Source organism: Sciurus vulgaris, assembly GCF_902686455.1.
Source record: "Sciurus vulgaris genome assembly, chromosome: 6".
NCBI lineage: Eukaryota > Metazoa > Chordata > Mammalia > Rodentia > Sciuridae > Sciurus > Sciurus vulgaris.
In genome coordinates this window covers 25,249,870-25,267,239 of record NC_136466.1, presented here as the reverse complement: position 1 = coordinate 25,267,239, position 17,370 = coordinate 25,249,870, and the positions used below count along the sequence as shown (strand labels likewise).

At 46.1% G+C, this 17,370-nt stretch overlaps 1 protein-coding gene across 1 annotated transcript in view; it reads left to right on the top strand.

Moving 5' to 3' along the window:
* Positions 1-489: 489 nt before the first annotated feature.
* The window catches only part of LARP1 (La ribonucleoprotein 1, translational regulator), an 87,884-nt gene continuing 71,003 nt past the window's right edge, over positions 490-17,370 (top strand). Inside the window, exon 1 of the mRNA XM_079144996.1 lies at positions 490-751. The gene's annotated coding sequence lies outside the window, so the exon portion shown is untranslated. The remainder of the gene's footprint in view (positions 752-17,370) is intronic.

The following is a 17,370-nucleotide window of genomic DNA, read 5'->3' as shown; positions in this document are numbered from 1 at the left end:
GAGGCTGGCTTTGAACTCTCGATCCTCCGGCCTCAGCCTCCCGGGCTGCTGGGATTACAGGCGTGCACCACCGTACCCGGCTCCTCCCTGTGTTCTGACCCTCACGCCACACTGCTTCCAAGAGCTGCGTGAGCTGGCGTCCCTTCCTCCTCCCAGGACGCTAGTTTTCCATCTGAAAGAGAAGACAGAACCCTAGCTCTGCTCTAGGGTTACCATGAGGTCGTGCAGACGGAACAGCACTAAGCACCTGCAGAGTGTCTGCGGGATCCTCACCCCCAGGTTGTTCCCTGGGGAGCAGATGGGGCGGGGGTGCGGAAGAAGCCCAGCACCCGGCCGAGGGGGAGGGCGGAGCCAGCTGCTTGTTTACTCACCTGGGTCCCCGGTCGGCCCCCTGCCTGCTCTGGTACAGAGGTGGGGGGTTGCTCAGCCAATGAGCTGCATCCGCTCTCTTAAAGGCACCCAGCGGAGCAGCTGGCAGGAAAACCAGCCTGGCAACCCGAGAGCCCCTGTGCCAGGAGGCAGCTGGGCAGTCTGGACAGTAGCTCAGCCCTCTGTGGCCACACTGCGACCCTAGGGCCTGGTCACTCCCGTCCTGGAAGAGACTTTCTTCAGGGAGGTCTCCCACGTCTAGCTGCCCTGGCAGACTCCCAGGGAGGAAAGACAGCATGGCCTTGGCAGCTGCCCCCAGGAAGGCGCCCACAGGTGACAGGAAGAAGCCATTTCCCCATCTTGACCCCGTTCGGCAACCCTGGTGAGTCCTGACACTCTGGCCTTCGTGAACCTCAGGGTGGCGGGGTGTGGTGGAAAGAGGCCTCCCCTCAGGGGGAGAAACCTTGGCTGCCGGTTCTGGCCCTGCTGTGTGACCTTAATCAAGTCACTCCAGCTCTCTGAGCCTTCCGTCTCCCATCTGGGAAAACGAGGAGCTCAAATTTCCACGTCCACTTTCCTTTTTAATAGTTTGCTCTGTCACACCCCCTCTTTTGAAAGATGTTTGCCTGCCAGGTTGTACCTGTTGCGTAATAAAGCCGTTCATTGATTTTCCCTTCTCTGTTCATTGTGACCCTCTGGTAGCCGATCAGTGTTCTCTGGTCAGCGAGATCAGACCGCTGGGCTGATGCAAGTTTAGCCCAAAGCAGAGAAATGTGGTGTTTTAGTGTGTCTGTCTGATCTTATCTGGAGTCAATATTTGATTTTCATTTGACCTTCTGAAATCTGAGAAATAGGGCACTTGTGAGTACTTTTCAGAGACTGGGGACCTCAGGCGGGGAGTCCCTATACCTTGCTTGCACAAGGTTTGGGGGACCACAGGCAGAAATTCGGCCTGCACCGCCCCCCCCCTCCCCAGCCCAGCTTTGGTCTCCACGATGCTGCCTCCAACAGGAGGTTGATTCTTAAAAGTGAAGTCCTTGAGCTTGAAAACGTCCTGTGTGGAGCTGAACTGCCCGGCCCTGGCGCACCCTGAAGTGGGGACTGAGGCTCCCTCGGGCCTCTGCCGGGAGGATGCCGGGAACAGGTGGTGGGGAGTGTGCTGCCTGCAGACCAGGAATCTGCAGGAGGCCGCGGGGCTGCGAGCCAGGAGTCAGGGCGGCGGTCCTGAGCTCCGACTCAGGCGAGCTGCCCCCTCGCCTCTCTCACTTCACTTTTCCCAGCTGCAAAATGGGCATTGTAATCTTGGCAGTGCTTGCCTCCCGGGATTATTTTTAGGACCAATTAAAGTGTATCATGGAAGTTTAAATTCTGTAGATTTTAAAAGAGATTTAGAGATTTTTTTAAAGTTCAAAGATTAAAAAAAAAAAAAAAACTTCAGAATTGATAAAATCAGGTCATGAATATTTTATAAACTGTGATCTTTGCCATAGTAATTATGATCTGTGATAATTACTAATAACTACATGATGAAAAAATTCATCTGATGATGATGGAACTGTGGTTTGGCTGCTCATTGTTTAAATTCTTTTTTTTTTTTTAAATGCCATTTATAGGGACTTTTAAAATGTAAAATTGTATGAACAAAAAGAATGGGGGAAATAGCTCCCCAAGTCATGAGTATGGGGACAGAAACCGGGTGCCTGCTGATGGGGGGGTGTGGGAGGCAGTGTGGTTCAGAGGTTAGAGCAGCCCCTTTGGTGTCAGATGCTCTTGGGTTCAAGAAGACCTGCTGGTGAACTTGGGTGGGAGTCGTCCTTCTCAAAGCCCCTTCTGTTCAGTCATCTGAGCTTCAGCCAGTCTGTTCGCTCCTCTCTGGCACCTCAGGGCGTGCTGAGTTCTGGATTACGGCAGCGCCTGCGCTCCCAGGGGAGGCAATGGGAGAATGGAATGGAGCAAAGCCAGCACGGTATGCAGGAAGGGGAACCTAGGGAGGTATTTGGGCAAGCGAAGTGTGTGAGTATCGTGTGTGTGGCACACGTGTGCCCAGGATCACAGGAAATTTAAAAACTCTCTGACCCCCGAAGGGTCATGTTCGCCGGTCCCCTGCGCCGAGGCTAGCCTCTCTTCTAACTCATACTGGAAAGTTGCCGCTGCACCCCAGGGAAGGCTCCTGAACAATTTTCCTTAGTAACCAGCCTTGGCATCTCAGGACCCTCCCGAGGGGCATGCAGAGTGTGTGTGAGCGCATCGAGCACCTGTGCAAGAGAGCCAGCTGCACTGGATCCCCAAACCTTGGGGAAATCGGTTTGGACTGGATGGATGGGTGCAGGGGGGGTGGGGGTTTCCTCCAATCACTGAGGCATAGAGGCACTTTGTAGGAGTAGCTACCTTGTGAAGCACCTACTGTGTGCTAACAGTGGCGCTGAGTGTGTTAAACTCATCGCAGCCTGTAATCCTCACAGTAGCCAATGTATTAGCCCATTTTTCAGGTGAGAGCACTGAGACTCAGAGCTACGAATCTTTTTTATTATTATTATTTTTTGATTCACTGTACACAAATGGGGTACAACTTTTCATTTCTCTGGTTGTACATGAAGTAGATTCCCACTGCTTGTGTATTCATACATGTACATAAGGTGATAATATTTGTCTCATTCTGTTCTTTCCTTCCCCCGGCCCCTTCCCCACCCCTCATTTCCCTCTACACAATCCATCCTTCCTCCATTCTTCCCTTACCTACTCCCCCACCCGTTATGTATTATCATCCACTTATCAGAGAAAACATTCCCACCTTTGGTTTTTTTGGGATTGGCCTATCTCACTTAGCATGATATTCTCCAACTCCATTCATTGACCTGTAAATGCCATCATTTTGTTCTTCTTTATGGCTGAATAATATTCCATTGCAGCCACATCAGAGCTACAAGTCTTTGAACTGGGGGTGGAGCTCAGTGATAGAGTGCATGCTTAGCATGTTTGAGGCCCTAGGTTCCATCCCCAGCACCAAAGAGGAAAAAGAAGAGAAACTACAAATTCTAAACAATATCATACAGACAGTGGGTGGCGGATCAACATATCAGATCTTTGTCTATCTAAATCCACAGTCAGGGCTCTTGTTCATTCCATCAGAAGTTGTAAAATTAAGATCAATACTACAGTCCTTAGATATGTTTTGTCTAGCCTATGGAGTGTTTTATCATTGTGGCTTACCTTTAATATTTTTAGATTTTAAATGCCAATGTTCAAATATGGAATTATTTAATATAAAAAATCTAGATTCTAACTTCTCTTTTAAAATCAGAAGGAAAAGATGGGTACACTGGTGCACACCTGTAATCTTGGTGGTTCAGGAGGTAGAGGCCAACCTGAGCAAGGTAGCAAGAACCCTATCTCAAAATAAAATAAAAAGGGCTGGGGATGCAACTCAATGGTAGAGTGCTTGCCTAGCTTGTGCGAGGCCCTGGGTTCCATCCATAGTACTGTAAAACAAAGAAATAAATAACCAGAAGGAAGACCTGACCCTCTAGTCCACCTTCTCACATACCAATAATCAGCTGGAACTGGGTGTTAGTTGCTTCCTGTAAATGGAACCTGTGAGTTCTAGTTTGCCACAGTCCCCACCACTCCCTACTACCACCCAGTTCACATTCTCATGTGTGATACCAGCTTGACCCCACAGGCCTGTGGTCGTGCAGCCTCTGCACAGCACTCTGCCTCCCCTGTGTACTGGCCCTAGTCCGAATTCTGGTGTGAACTGGTTGTGACAGGAGGTAAGTACTCTCTGGCTTTCAGCTGTAACCTGGGCTAGCAATGCTCTGAAATAACTCCTGAAGTAGCTTTTTTTGCATAACTTAGGGAGAAGTCACAAGTCCCCAGCATCTCCCACATCTTGGCCACCTGACTGTGATCTGAGTCTGTGTAAATAATACCAGGAGTGTCCAATGTTCTTCTCTCAGTGTTGCTATCCTTGCATTGCATGCCGGATGGTCCTTGTGACACGGGACACCTGAGGACAAGTAGGGCCTGGTGGCACCAATTCTGGGAGGATGCCAATTCCCAGCCCTTTGATCAGAGTCTGACTTCCCCCAGCCTCCCGTCATCTGTTGCAAGAGGCCTGGTTGAACCGCGAGGATTCTGAGTGTCCTGTGCTGACTCTGCTTTTGCTAGAGGGTTCGTGAGAGAGAACACGTAGCCCAGCCGGGAACATTCTCTCTCTGCTACACACATACACACACACACCTCCTGGGGATCAGAGGTAGCCCTCCTGCAGGTCTTCACATCTGCCCAGTATCTTACTTGGGCCTCTGAGATCGGATCGTTAGAGCCACAGAGTGTCAGAGATGGACATGTGGGCGGTGCTTTCCATGCCGATCGTCTAAGACAGCGAGAGCAGCGGGTTTGGCTTCATTTTCCATTTTCCATCGGTCGGTGTGTGGAAAAGGCTCCCGAAGCTCCTGGTGCACGTGCAGCCCTCAGACTCCCAGATCTGTCGGCAGTACCCACTACCGACCTGGCAAGGGGGACTAGCCGTGCCAATGCCCGAACTCTGCAGTGGCACCAGCCCACCTCCTCCTCTCCTCCTCGTTAAACCCTTGAGAAAACTGGCCCGGGAAGGGGAGACCATGGGCCCAGAGTCACGCAGCAAAGGCAGAGGCAGCGGCAGGCCCAGGAAGGGCCCCCCTTGACCTTGACGTGCTGCATTCGCTCTGAGAAGAAAACAGACTAGGAGGGGAAATGACCAGAGTAAGACCGGGCCCCGGGAGTCCTGGGAAGCCTGGCCAAGGTGGAAGCTAAGGAATTCGGTTCTGTGCCACTAGACTGAGCCCTGCCCGCCTGGCCCGTTGGCTTCCGTTCCACTTCTCAGAGTCCCTTTGCTCCTGCCCCAGTTTCTTGTTTCACTTTACTTGGGCTGAGAGTGCACATCTGAGCAGTTCCAGAGGGGTCCCCAGGGATCCCAGGCCCTACATACCCTCCTTGGCAGCCTTCAGTGAGCTCCGAGCCCTAGGGCGGGGATTCTTAACCATACTCCTGCCGTGGACCTCTCTGGCAATCTGGGGAAGCCTGCGGCGCCCCTCCCAGCATGCATTTAAATCCATAAAACACTAAAGTGCCAGAGAAACCAATCATATTGAAATTTGGGTTATAAGGCTTTTTAAAATGTTTATGATAAAGTAATATGTGCTTTTTCTATTAGTACATTAATCTTGAGGTCTGGTGGCAGAGAGATTAATTATGGTAACTTTAAAGTCATGCTGAGCTTTGTGGGGTGTGGTGGTACCTATCTGTAATCCTAAAAGAGGAGATCACAAGTTTGAGGTCATCCTGGGAAACTTAGACCCTGTCTCAAAATAGTAAAGCGCCCCAGGGTTCAAGCCCCAGTACTGGGAGAAAAAGAACAAACTATAAAGTAATGCTGAGCTTAAATGATATTTTGAAAGATCTGCAATGACTGTAATGTGATTTCTCTTGGCGACGCAGTCCCAGGAACTGCCAGTTCTACCGTGGTTCACTGCTTCCGTTCATAATGGAGCAAGATGTTTGACTTAGTTGGAGGTTAGTGAAGAGCAGGCTGTTTTCCATCCACATTCGGAGACCTCCTGGGTTCTGTCTGTGGACCTAGGCTGAGAAGCCTGCTCTAGGACATTCGAACAGGAATCTGCTAATCCAGTGGTTTGCAACCTGTAGGCCTGGGAACCCTGGGGATTCTGGAAGAGCTGTGGAGGCTGCCAAACAGAGGGATTGTAGGCAAGCAAGGCAACTGTCCAAACAGACAGTCTCTGAATCTCCTGTGTCTGCTTCGGCTTGAGAATTTTATTTTCCCCTCTTTGAGTCCATTGCAGTGATTTATAGATTCCTATCTTCCTTCTTTTTTTTAAGGTTCCAGGTTTTTTTTTGTTGTTGTTGTTGTTGTTTTTGGCGGTGCTGGGGAATCGAACCCAGGGCCTTGTGCTTCCAAGGCAAGCACTCTACCGACTGAGCTATCTCCCCAGCCCCTTAAGGTTCCAGGTTTATGTTTGAATGTAGAAAACCTTCACTTGGCCTCATGGACCCTCCAAAGGACATAAAGCAAAGCTGAGGCCAAGACAAGTGAAGGGGTCCCCCAGTGCCGTGGGTGGGAGGGTTGGAGCTGCAGGGGCATCTGGGGAGAGCAGGCTTCCCTTGCCTCCTCCTGCCGGCCATCCCAGGGAAGTGTCTTCCTCAGCCAAGGGCAGGGCCAAGAGTTAGGAAACTTGAATTTGAGGTCCCCATCTGTCACTACCTCAAGTTTCTCCTCTGCAGAGACAATTGCAAACAGATGTTGAAGGACCACATCACCTCCTGAATACCTCCTCTTTGCTGTTCCCAAAGCTACGGCATTATCTCTGTGGCTGCACTTTTCTAACCCCTGGTTGCTCTCTCTGCTCTAGTCTGCCTTTCGTGAAGCCCAAACCTGTTTTGACCACAAGTTCTGACTGTGTCCTCGCCACAGTGTCCTTGGTGTCTCCTCACTGCTCACAAGACCAAGTCCAGCCCCTGCAGAGTACGGCAACCATGTTCCATGAGATCTGCCTCCAGCCTCCTCAACCTCTGCCTTTCTTTGGCCTCCCTGCCTCCTCCTCCTCATTCAATCCCTGCCTCCTGAGTTACCACTGCTTAAAGTGTAGCCCCAGGGAGCCAAGAGGAGAAGGGATGAATTCCGGAAACCAGAGATATTGCTCTGCCAGAGGCTGAAGTTGTGAGCAGGGGAATCCTGCTAAACACAGTGGACTCAGAGGAATTCTGTTGGTAGGGACCCAGGACAAGTGCGTCTCTGCCCTCTGTCTGCCCCAGATGCATTATTTTCCAAGACCAGCCCATAGCATGTGGAGAGAGCTGGAGTCGCCTGCACAGTCAGGGAGGGCCATTCATTTGCCATGTTTATTGGAACCAGGCCACCAGGAACAGAATTCAGCCCAGTAGCCAAGAATTCATAGAATCTTCAATTATTAGAACGTCGGTATTGGAAGGGAGCTCGTGGCTCTGGCGCAGGGCAATGACTTGCCCAAGGTCACAGTGACTTTGAGGCCAAATTTAGACTGGAGCCAACATCTCATTTTCTTCTTGATCTTCTTGTTCTGGGCTCAGGGTTCTGGACTCTCACCAGGAAACTGAATAGCTAGTCTAGAACTGATTTACCTACAATGGGTTAATGCGTTACTGATGGTCAGTGTGAGTGCTGGCTCTTACCAGGGGGTACCAACACCTTAACCCAAGGTCCCTAGCTGGGGGACAGTGACAGGTTATAATGTGCTGAGACAGCCCTTGGCCATGAGCGGAGCTAAAGCTGAGGGCAGCTGGAGTCCCCAGTCCTGTTAGGAGTCACCTTCTGGCCTCAGATAGCTTCCTAAGTTTAGTCCCCTTGAGTTCTCATATGATGTCATAGAAGGGGTAAATTGGGAGGCACTGCATTAACCCCAAAGCATGAATAATTTTAGGGGTGCTATGGGCAAGATAGGGAAAGGGGGAGTCTGAAGACCCAAATTCTAATTCTGGCTGCACCACTTCCTTCTCGGACATATATTCAGGGCGGGGGAGGTACAGGAGAAGAAATAAAAGAAGTGCCCTCCATTGAGCCTCATTTAATCTTTCAAGTGATGCCATTAGTACCTGCCATTATCGACTCCACGACATTGATGGAAACACAGAGTTAGGGAAATTAAGGGACTTGGCCAAGATTTCACAGTTAGGAAGTGGGGCTCTGGGATTAGAGGCCAGGTCTGTCTTTGCACTCTATCTATGTTCTTAACTATTCTATTATAGTTTGGGGACCAGAAGGGGATAAAGATTGTGGCCATTCAGGCCTGTTCCCCTGGCATCAAGGTGGCTGATTGTCCCTCCACCACCATGTCCCCAGCTTTAGGAAGGCCTTCAGCAGGAGGGATGCAGGCAGAGGGTCCTGACGACCCCCGAGCAGTAAGCACTAGCCTCACTCACATCTGCCTTCGTGGTGTGAGGTTATCAGTGGGAGTGGGGTGTGTACTTAGAGACATGCCTAGGATCCCTTCGAGATCCCTTTCCGGAAAGGCAAGATGGTGAGCTATCTCTGGTTGCTGGGATACCTCTGAAACCCATAGAAAGGAAGCTGGAATAAAGGACCTCGTTCACCAGGCTAAGCTTCCTGGAATACAAGCTCCTCTGAGCAGATTCGGTTGTGCTACCAAGCATCCTAGACACATTGCCTCAAGGAATCTTCCCAACAGCCCTGTCTTGGGTAGCTCTTATTATTATCATCTCCATTTTACCAAAAGAAGAATCTGAAGCTCTCAGAGCTCATGGAACTTGTCCAAGGCCACACAGTGGCAGAGCTGGCATTGAAACTCAGGTCTGCTTGATGCCAAACCCCATGTTACCATTACATTCTAGTGCAATCTGGCAGGGTGGGGAGAAGCACATTCTAGATCAGTATTCAAGACCCAGTCAGACCACTGACTTCTTAGTGGATCTGAGCCAGGGGACCTTCAGCTAAGTCTTTTCTGGATCCAGTATCTAGAACTATAGAAAGGTAATTCCTTCTCTGCCTAAACCAACAGATTAAAAAGCAAAAGAAATATACAAATTACTATCCATTGAAGACTTAAAGCAAGGGGGTGGGCCTGGCTCTACAGGTAAGAATGGCATAGTTCCTGCCCACTGGAAGAGAAGACATGTTAGCTGAGGAAGTTTTTTTCCCATTTCCAGTAATTATGGACCAGCTTGTCAAAGACCAGTTTTCTCACTAGAAATTATTGCAAGAGTTTATCAAGATAAATTTTGGGTGTGTGTTGGGGGGTATGTGTATGTATTTGAAGGCATTAGAGAACCAGGACTGCAGTGCCAAGCCAGAGAGAAGAGAAATGCAGGAAGAAAAACTCAATATTCAACCGGGTTTGTTTGGTTAAGCACCCCTGGGTTTAGTCCCCAATAAAAAAAAAAAAAAAAAAAAAAAAATTCAGCTTCCACTCCCCCCTCAGAGAACATGCCATTTCTCAAGAAAAGGTAAAAAAGCTGGTAGTGTTGTGAGGCTGAGCTATACAAAATTGGATTTCAGTGTCTACAAAGGAGAAGTATCCCTAAATACTCCAGGTATTTAAGCCCCTCTCTAAGGGCAAAACCCTAAGAATAGACGTGAGTTAGCAATTGACCAGCCTTGGCAAAACCGAAGCCCAACATCTAATCAATTTAATGCTTTATAAGACTTAGATTTAAATGCCTACAAGAAGCAAAAGTAAAAATCTCTGAATAAAAGTAATACCAGCCAAGACCTCAAATTTTTCTGTAATTTGTTTAGACATGATACTTGATACTTCAGGATATAAGACCAAATGACTGAAAACAAGAGGAAAAATAGACAAAAACAGGAGGCCCATAGTCAATCTAGATATTGGCATTATGAGATATGTAATTTAAAGCATATGTGGTTAATATATTTAATAAATTATATGACAAGAAAAAGAATTTTAGATTCTCTTTCTTTTTTTTTTTTTTTTTTTTTTTTTTTTGCAGTGCTGGGGATTGAACCCAGGGCCTTGTGCTTGCAAGGCAAGCACTCTACTGACTGAGCTATCTCCCCAGCCCAGCCCAGATTTTAGATTCTCTATTAAGGAGAATCAAGGGGAAGTTCCAAGACTGAAATACAATAAATGAAATTAAGAATGCAGTAGATGAACATAACAATCTGTAAACACAGCTAAAGATAAAACCAGGAATTGAAAAGCAAGTCAGTAGGAAGTATCCAGATTATAGCACATTTATACTGAAAGGTCATATGGAACATGATGAAAATTACTAAATGTGTGTAATCAAGGGCTGGGGATATAGCTCAGTTGGTAGAGTGCTTGCCTTGCAAGCGCAAGGCCCTGGGTTCTAATCCCCAGCACTGAAAAAAAAAAAAAAATGTGTGTAATCAAAATCTCAGGAAGAGATAATATGGAGAGAAGTCAAGCAAAGAAAAAAGAAATGAAGTAAAGTTAGAAGCAATGTGTGATGATGCTCAGTAATTAGGAATCCCTTGAAACCCCAAATAAAATGCAGTTTTCAAAAACCGAGCTTGGGCCTATTACAGTATAACTGTCAAAAACGAAAGGTAAGGGGAAAAATTTGAAGGCAATTGACAGCTTCTCAGCAGAAATAAGGAAAGTGAAAAGGGAATGGAATACTATCTTACCAAGTGATGAATGAGGATAACATTGTGTGAGCTTAATGGTTCTCAAGTTTTAATGAGTCTGAATCACTGGGGAGGTGGGACAGACGGGAGTGTCAAGATTTTAGATTCTCAGACTCCACCCCCATGCATTTGGATTGAGCATCCCTGGAGTAGCACCAAGACCATGGTGCATGAGCAGTCCGTGACTTCTGATGCAGAGAGTTTGTGGGAGATGGTTTACCCTGATGGCTGCACTGCTTCCCCCTTTTCTTGTATGCCTACTCCTCGCAATGGGACTTTGCCACTCCTCCAGTCAAGAAATGGAGTCCATTTTTCCTTCTTTTGGATCTTGGCTGCCCCGTGGCTTGGTTCGACCAACAGACACTGCTTCAAGTCATGTCTGTACAGCTGAGACTTGCCTCGCATGGTCTTGCCTTTTCAGTCTTCGCCCATCTAGAACTCAACTGCAACAGGGGATTAACTGATAAGAAGTCAAGAGAACTCGAAAGAAGGCAGGAATAGCAGATACAGGGAGCAGCCACTATCCCAGGGATGACAGAACATCCAAGGAGGCACGCCCCCAGGACTGAGGCCCAGGTCCTTTTGGAGAACACATAGCCGTGGCTCACCACACGGTATAAAAGTGGCTGCGATGCCATGCAGGGCCCATGGAAGTTGGTAGAAATCATCCTCTGGAAATTGCTGGAAATGTGCCCTCTCAGGGGCCGGGGAAAGCCATTCAGAGGGAAATGTCTTATTAGAGATACTGCTACAAAGTCACTTTAAAGGATTCTGAGAAGCCGCCGGGTGCTTCTGAGTGCTGTGCACCACAAGGAGTCTGATAGTGGTGAAGGCGTTCCTGCTGCAGGACCTGGGCCCGGGCAGCCAACCACAGACCTGATGAGCCAGGAAGGCAGGCTCTCTCACTTCAGTGTCTCTCCAGCACGTCTACTGAGAAAACGGAGCATCCTACCATCCAGCAAAGAAAAGGAAGCATTTCAAGGGCCCAGATCCACGTTAGTGGATCAGGAAAGAAGGGCTAGTGTGGAACTAGGACAGTAAATCGACGACCAGCACAGGCCACCCTGAACCGTCCGGCCCCAGTCATGAGCACAACTGCACTAATGACCCTATGCAAGACCAGCAGAAGAACTGGCTGGCTGGGCCCAGCCCAAACTGCCAAACCTTAGGGCAAATGAGCAAATATAAAAAGTTGCTTTCGAGCCCTAAATTTTGGGGTACTTTGTTTACACAAAATACTGTCATACCAGTATTGGAATAAAACTAGGCTGTTTTCCATTTCCTATTCTTGTGACTTTCTTTGTGCTATTCCCTATGTCTGAAGTGACATTTTTGGTTAACTCTTGCCAGATGAATGAATTTTCCTACAGTTAATTAACTTTAATTTTTCTTTTTTTTTCTTTGTAACAGAAATTGAACCCAGGAGTGCTTAACCACTGAGCCACATCCCCAGCCCTTTTTTATTTCTTATTTTGAGACAGGGTCTCACTAAGTTGCTGAGGTTGGCCTCACTAGGTTGCTGAGACTGGCCTTGAACTTGTGATCCTCCTGCCTCAGCCTCCCAAGCCCCTGGGATTATAGGCATGTGCCACCATGCACAGCAAATTAATTTTTTAAAAACCTATAACGTGTAGAGAAGTACACAAATTATCATCAATGTATAGCTTCATAATTTTGGTCAAGTGTTTGTGTTCTTGCAACCTACAGCCAGACATCCCTACCCGACACTCTCCCTTCCTGTCACTAACCACGTCCCCAGCAGAAGCATGGCTCAGATTTCTTTTGCCATAGCTTAGGTTTGCTTGCTTTGGCACTTTGTCAGTGGATCACCAGAATGTTCTTCTTTTGTTCAATATCATATTTGTGAGATTCATCCCTGTTGCCATGTGTAGACGTAGTTTGTTTATTGCTGTATAGTTTTCCTTTTATCTATCGGTTCTCCTGATGTGCGGCCGGGTTGTTCCCGTGTGGGGTTATATGATGAACCCCGCCGTACACCTTGGGGGGACACATGTGCATCTCGGTTATTCCAACAAACGGAATTACTGGTTTCCCGTCGTCATGCTCACACTGCATTAAAACTTCAAAAAAGTCAAATATTAAATAACATGCATAAATTAATCACAATCATGAGAAAGGAGGGAAAAAACAACACACATCTGTGCATGCAGTGGTATGATATCAGCAGAGAAAAAGTAACAAAATACTGACATGGTCGACGGGTAAAGAAAATAGGAGTGACTTTTCCTCTTGACATTCTGTATCTCCCACAACTGTATCCTAACCGTGTATTATTTTTATAATAAAAAGAAACATTTAATCCTATTGATCACCAGTGTCTTGCTCAAATGCCACTTTTCTCCAAGTCGCTTTAGCATACGAGATTGCCATCCCCAGCCAAGGTCTTGCTGCATTTATACATACCCTAGAGCGGAAACCCATTTCTGTAGGAGCAGAGTGGCTTGCCTAAGAAGGCGCGCTCAGAATGTCCAGTCCTTTCTCTACAATCATAGACATTTCATGAGCAACTCACATTTTTTTCTTTGTTCTTTTTAGGTATACATGACAGTCTTTTGTGTGCATATTGACATATACATTCATGGAGTATAACTTGTTCTACATAGGATCCCATTCTTGTGGTTGTACATGATGTGGAGTTTCACTGGTAGTGCGTTCATACATGAACACAGGAAAGTTATGTCGATTCCTGTTCCCATCCCCCTCTCCCTTCCTTTCGTTCCCCTTTGTCTAATACAATGAACTTCTATTCTTCCTTCCACCCCTTAATGGTGTGTTAATATCCACATATCAGAGAGAACATTCATCCTTTGATTTTTTGGGGATTGGCTTATTTCACTTAGCGTGATAGTCTCCAGTTCCATCCATTTACCAACAAATGCCATAATTTCATTCTTCTTTATGACCGAATAATATTCCATTGTGTTTATGTACCACATTTTCTTTATCCACTCATCTATTGAAGGGCACCTAGGTTGGTTCTATAGCTTAAATATTGTGAATTGAGCGGCTATACACATTCATGTGGTTGAGTCACTGTAGTATGCTGTTTTAAGTCCTTTGGGTATAAACTGAGGAGTGGGATAGCTGGGTCAAATGGTGGTTCCATTCCAAGTTTTCTGAGGAATCTCCATACTGCTTTCCAGAGTAGTTACACCAATTTGCAGTGCCACCAGCAATTTATGAGTGTAGCTTTTCCCCACATCCTCACATTTATTGTTACTTGTATTCTTGCTAATTGCCATTCTGACTAGAGTGAGATGAAATCTCAGTGTAGTTTTAATTTGCATTTCTCTAATTGCTAGAGATGTCCAACATTTTTCATATATTTTTTGACTGATTGTATTTCTTCTGTGAAGTGCATGACTCGTTCTTTTGTCCATTTATTGGTTGGGTTATTTGGGGGTTTTTTTGGTGTTAAGTTTTTTGAGGTCTTTATCTATCCTGGAGCTTAATGCTCTATCTGAGGTACAGGTGGCAAAGATTTTCTCCCATTCTGTAGGCTCTCTCTGCACATTATTGATTGTTTCCTTTACTGTGAAGAAGCTCTTTAGTTTGATACTATTCCATTTATTGATTCCTGATTTTGCTTCTTGAGCTATAGGAGTTTTATTGAGGAAGTCGGTTCCTAAGCTAACATGATGGAAAAGTTGGGCCTACCTTTTCTTCTGGTAGGTGCAGGGTCTCTGGTCTAATGCCTAGGTCCTTGATCCGCTTTGAGTTGGCAACTCTCTTTTCTTAAAAGAGCACCATTGGACTGTGTTTGTGGCTCAGTGGTAGAATGCTTGTCTAGCACCTGTGAGGCACTGGGTTCCATCCTCAGCAGCACATAAAAATTAAAAAAAAAAAAGGTATTGTGTCCACCTACAACTAAAATAATTAAAAAAAAAAAAAAAAAAAGCACCCTGACTGGCCATTAAGAGAGGCAAGAATCTGAACCGGGCGTGGGAGGTAGGTGAATGGTGGAGCTCTTGACTAGGGTATGTGAGGCACTGGGTTTGATCCCCAGCGCTGCACAAACAAACAAAACAACACACACACAAGCACACACACAGATGACTGTCTCCATTTTTTTCTTGAACAATACAAAAGTGTTGAAAGGCCAGTTGTCACTTAGCAAATCATTGGTACAGTCATTCGAGGGAGCTCACCCTGGAAAGAGGAATCTGGTGCAAACCATAGAATCAACCAAGTGTGGTCCGAGCAGAGTCAAGAGGCAGGGGTGGGGATTAAGGGAAAAACAAAACTTTGGGAACCTCAGCTTTGTGTTACTGGCTGGGCAGATTTTGGCAAGTTAATTTACTTCTCTGAAGATCAGTCTTCTGTCTCATTGGAGGGATGAGAGTGGGCTAATTTCCAGGGTAACACATGGGATTTGATTCTGGCTAATTGGTGGCGGCTTCTAGAGAGTTGCAGGGAGAAGGATCCTGGGGACAGTCGAGGCTTTGTGGGGAACAGTGCTGAGATTGATTAATAATTTCTTCCCCGTCAAGGGCTTCAAAATGGATATCAAGCTTATCCGACGTGTCCTTCCTGGATGCAGCCTCTTCAACCCAGGTTTAAGTCTATCCATGTGTCTGTTGGGCACAGGCAATTTTCTTAATTCCAAAGGGGAAGGAATTTTAATTATCTTCTAAAAACCATAGGGTTTGTCTCCAGCAATGGATGTGATATACATTTAAATAATCCGAGAGACTCTCAGCGTTCCTCAGAGGTGGAAACGTCTGCCTACAAAGTGTTAATTACATACTCATAATCATTCTTTTGAGATAAATTACATTATTATAATTTCCATATTCGACAGCCTTCCCTGTCTGTGCCTTGCCCTCCTCTAGGGTTGAAGCCGGTCCTGGGAGGATGGGGATTCATCCGGGTGGGTTGCATGCGGGGGGGAGGGGGGTCAATGAAGGGGAGCACCCTGGGGGCCCTCCCAGTCCCAGCCACTCAGGACCCCACCTGAGATTCCTCAAAGGAGGTTGCCTTTGTGTTATCTGTGAAATGATAAAGGGTCATCTGTAGATATTACTAGTGGTGGCCAGCAAGAGAGTGGCGGGGTATTATTTGGCACATAAATTATATGATCGTGGCTGTCAAGGAGATCCATGAACAGGGTGACAGGCAAGTGCATCACCTTGGTCTAGCAGCATCACCAGGTTGGCAATAACACAGGCTTCGGAGACGGCTGTGGTTCTGAACACAGCTCTGACACTCTACAGGAGCTTGCACAAGCTACTCAGCCTCTCTTCTCACCTGCGGAATGCGTTTTATTAATAGAATCTATATCAAAGGATTATCATATAAGATAATTCATGAAAAGTCCAAGTGTCTTGCCCTGTTGACCATGGTTTTGAGTTGTGCATAAAATAAAACCTCAAAAATATGAATTCCACTTATGTTAGTGTTGTGGAGATCAAGGCAGGCTGGGCTAGGCTGTAATTCCAGAGACCTGGGAGGCTCAGGCAGGAGGATCACAAGTTTGAGGCCAGCCTTTGTGACTTGGTGAGACCATACCTCAAAATTTAAAAATTTTAAAAACAAGGGCTGGGGATGTGGGCCAGTGGTATAACATCCCTGGATTCAACCCCCATTACCAGTAAATAGATATAAATAGATGATAGGTAAATCGGTAGATGGATGGATGGATAACTAGATAGATGATAGATAGATAGATAGATAGATAGATAGATAGATAGATAGATATAGAATGAAGTTGTGTTGCTTTAATAATTTACAAAATATCCCCTTTAAAAAGTTAGAGAATACAGATTAGTAAAACAAAATCAGCACTCAGAAGTAACCACTATTAATCTTTTGCTGTATGCCTTAATGAAAATAATTTACATGCATTAGAAAATGACATTTGACAAAAATAAGATCATACCAAATAGGCTATTTTATAATCAGCTGTTTTTCAGTGAAGAAAGAGAGGCCGATAGGCCTTTTGTGTTTGTTTGTTTTGAAGGGGTTAGTGGGGATTGAACACTGAACTCAGGGGCACCCCACCACTGAGCCCATCCCCAGCCCCCGCCCCACTTGTTTTTGTATTTTATTTAGAGACAGGGTCTCTAAATAAAACTTAGCACCTTGCTAAGTTGCTGAGTCTGACTTTGAACTCGAGATCTTCCTGCCTCAGCCTCCCCAGCTGCCGGGATTATAGATGGGTGCTACAGGGTCAGGCTTTTTTGTTGCTTTTTATAAGTTCTTTTATTTATTTACTTTTCATTATTGTGGTAAAAGGCACCTAACAGAATTTATCATCTTACCCATTGTTAAGCATGTGTTAAATACCATTAAGTATATTCACATTGTTGTGAAACAGATTTCCCGAACTTTTTTAGCTTGCAAAATGGAAACTCTGTAGCCATTCAAAAGCAATTTCCCCTTTCCCCCTCTAGGCCCTGGTCACCACCATTCAACTTTCCATCTCTATGAATTCATTTACTTTTTTCATTTACATCTCTATGAATTTATACCCCTTGTAAGTGGAATCATGCAGTATTTGGTTTTTCATGACGGGCTTATTTCACTTAGCCTAATGTCCTCAAGATTCATCCATGCCGTTGCATGAGCCAGAGTTTCTCTTTTTTATGGCTGAGTAATATTCCATCCAATGTATACACATTTCATTTATTTGTTCATCAGTGGACATTTGGGTTTCTGGTACTTCTTAGCATTGTGACTAGTGCCACTGTGAACATGGGGATCTCTTCATTACCCTGCTTTCAGTCCCTTTGTTTAAATATGCAGAAGAGGGATTGCTAGATCATATTCTAGATCATATTTTTAATTTAAAAAATATATATATATTTTTTTAGTTGCCG